General features: G+C 34.2%; 1 long non-coding RNA gene across 1 annotated transcript; it reads left to right on the top strand.

The window, feature by feature from the left end:
• The first annotated feature begins 219 nt into the window (after window positions 1-219).
• Window positions 220-2368, top strand: LOC122301994. The gene is made up of 3 exons (XR_006240245.1): window positions 220-1193; window positions 1595-1740; window positions 2067-2368. It is a non-coding gene; the product is annotated as an uncharacterized LOC122301994 (long non-coding RNA).
• Window positions 2369-3622: the final 1254 nt, after the last annotated feature.

Here is a 3622-nt window from a genome sequence, read left to right on the forward strand (position 1 = left end):
CAGCCTTGATACCGTTTTCTCCCAATGTAGAACCCCTCAAGTGTTGAATTGTTCCGTCTACCTTGTTTGTGTTCAAGCAAAAAAACAGTGTGTACTCTCTAACCTAAAGCCTTGTCGCACGTTGATGTAAGACCCAGGCTTGATGCGTGAAACAAAGCCCAGTGACTCTCAGAAAACGATGTCGTTTGGGTAAGTTATCTTCTTCCCTTTTACGGTTTCTTTCTTACCCGACTTCCTCTCTGTTTGGGCGTGTGGTTCCTATTTTTCTCCCCCAAATCTCTCCCTTTTCTTTCAGTTATCTCTCACCAGTTTTTGCTCTCAACTTCTTGGCAAAACCGTGCTTATCTCCCTCTTGCACAGCTTCTCCTCTGGTGACCTCTAGGTGCTGCAATTTTGGAGTTTTTCAGACCTGTTTTCGTGCTCAAAGCCACCCCCAAGCCGGCATTTCTTTTTCCCTCTAGATCTCTCCTCTCTCTCGCTTTCTTTTCTGGATAATTATTTACTTTTTTCTTCTTCTTCTTTTCTTTTCTTTCTTTCTTCTTCTTACTGGTAGATTTTCTTTCAATTTCAGATGTTCCTCTCCCTCTTTTGCGTCGTTTCCTCTTCCACTCAGTTTCTATTTTTTCTTTGTAATTTTTCTGCAAAGTTATTTTTTTTCTATTGCAACCCGTGCTTCTACTTTGTTTTGCTTGAGGTTTTAGTGTTACAATTTGAATAGATTTTCAACAGTGTCACTTGTTTTTGTTTGGATATAAATAGTAAAAAATATCAATACGTGCGGAGTAAAATTTAAGAAGATTTGACCATTTTATTTTGTAGAGTTGTGGACAGAGAAAGGTTGATGTGGTTATTATTTATTTGGTTGAGTTGGTGGTTGTTTGAGTTTTGGATTGCAGTATTGGTGTTAATATTTCTATTAATTGAGTTTGATGTTGGTTGATGGGTATATAGGTTAGTATTGAAGTGGGTATATGGTAGATTAAGTTGAAGTGTATGCTGTTCGGGAATTATTATGTGGTTGTTTGGTTTGTATTAATGTCCTAATATTTGATGTGGAATTATGGATTTTAATTAATTAGATCGAAGTGACGATTGTAGGTCTTTAACACTTAGTGTATATTTATTTTTATGAATAGGTGACGAGGCTAATAGAGGTCAAATTCAAGGCATTGACAATACACTACAGGAATCAGGTAAGCGGGGTTCCTATGCTAGATTTATATAAAAATAAAGAAATGAATTGAGGTTGATTTGTAAAATGGGCATTATTATGTTTTAAAAAAAAAAACATGAAAACAACCTCAATATATGTGTTTTGCATTCACTCGTGAAAAAACTATATGAAAGAGAAAAATGATTTTTGATATGAATAATGTAGACATGAGCAATATTTAACATGTTTATGAAATGTGCAAAGGAGTGAATATGAAAATTGAGATTTTTTTTATACATGTTTAGGATATGTTATTGATCATTAGAAAATGTTATGAATGTATTCAGCACATGGTTTGATATGATATGAATAATAAAAACTTTTGACATACTTATCTGTTATTATTATGATTCTAAATATGGTTCTGATATGATGATACAGGTTCACGTGATATATTTGGTACCAACATGATATGATATGAGTGCAACTACTTTGGAAACAAAGTGGTCTTTATGTGTTCTTTCGTGTGTACACACTCGGGGCTCCGAGATTGAAAAAGGAAAAATTTCACAATATGATACTGCCTGGTGAGAATAGCACAACCCTATCACGAGAGTTAAACATGGTATTTGATACGATAGGATATAATATGATAAAATGAGAGTGTTCAATTATATTATGCCAAAGTGTTTTTTGAATATGAACAATTGTCTTTTTTTTATGAATATGAAAAGATTGAAATATCGCTCTGTTTTCCCTAATAATATGTTTTAAGATCTATATATGAAAATGAAATGTTTCTGTTTCTTGTATATGAAACTTTATGAAAATGCTAATGTTGTACACACTAGTATATGTGCTTTGCTTACTGAGTTGTTGATAACTCACCCCCTTATCTCCAAATATTTTTCAGATAATATGGATGGCACAACTAAGGATCAATAATAGATATTTGTGAATGTGAATGTGGATGGTTCAGATGATGGGAATAGAGTGTTGGATTCTTTAGGCTAGTGTTAATAGAAGGACTTTCTGTTGTTCCTTAGAGCTGTTATTGTTTCTAGACTTAGTAAGACTTAAGGATTTTTTTTTTCTTTCCGGTTGTTTTGTTGGGACTAAGGAGAAATTGTGGACCTTTTGATTTATGTTATTCATTGAAATGACTATATGGACATCATTAAGTGTTAGTTGTGAAAAATATGATACTGTTTATTATTTTCGAAGTCTTTAAAGATTTTAGATTTGATGAGAGGCAAGTTTATAAGTGATAAGTAGTAATTCTCCAACCCCTACGGGACCAAGGCGTTACATTGATCTACTCCATGCCAACCCAGACCACCTCCTTTGCATCCAATCCATCTACGTTCAACCAATGCCGAAAGATCAACCATCACTATTTCTCTCAAAACCAAAGCACACCATCTCCACACCGTGACCCACTCACTACCAACATTCACGCTGACTCATTGTATGTTGTTACCCAGCCTCCATCACAACTCCTCATGTTAACAAGGCCAAAGGAAGCAACCACCCACACACAATGGCATCGTCACCACACAAGAAACCACTCAACTACACGCCGCTGCCAAGTCGTAGTTTAGCCACCCTCTCCATGCATGGTACCGAATTCACAACAAGATCACTTTCAACTAATCACCACAGACAAAATCAATGCATCACCATCACCACGTTCAGCACAAGTCCAACCGAAACAGCTCCATCATGTCCTCTATTTTAAGAAATGAAAACAGAGTAAGGAGGAGCAGTGCAAGCCACTAAGAGCTGTCTTCGATTCGTGTAGTGTGAGCGACGGCAAACTCTCAGATAATGGGTGTTCCTCCGATTCTGTACTGGATCTCTCTTGTGAGCGATGGATCTCTCTTGCAGATTCTAGGGTTTTGCGGGCAACAACGATCTCTCATAAGCATACAGGTTTCTGATTTCAGTTTCCCTCTCATTTCATGTTTTTCCCCTTTCTTTTTTTTTTTTTTTTTAATAATATTGGACCCAACGGCCAATACCTATAGTAGATCTAATTTTGTTTTACATGGACTTGGTTTTATTATATTTCAAAAACTCTAATAGCATCTTAACATTGGTTATTTATTTTTAAGTTGGCTAGGCTTGATGTTTAAATTAGACTTATGCTATGATTATGTTAAGGGATTATTAAGTTAGACGTATTTTATATTAAGCTAATTACATTTTTAGAAAACTGTTATATTGTCCTTATGTTGCCTTACTCTTAATTGAATAATTTTGTTAGTTAGAAATCTTATTCCTACAGAAAATATTTAAGAAAGTTGAAATATATTACTCAGTATTAAATTATCATCAAACTATAATAATAGTTTACAAGAATTTTAATATTAAGTATTATTGAGCCCATTTTAAGAACTAAATATTTTCACCATTATTTTATTGATTTACATAAAAATATATTCTTTAATGGATTATATTTGAAGCCTA

Source organism: Carya illinoinensis, chromosome 2 (assembly GCF_018687715.1).
Source record: "Carya illinoinensis cultivar Pawnee chromosome 2, C.illinoinensisPawnee_v1, whole genome shotgun sequence".
Taxonomy (NCBI): domain Eukaryota; kingdom Viridiplantae; phylum Streptophyta; class Magnoliopsida; order Fagales; family Juglandaceae; genus Carya; species Carya illinoinensis.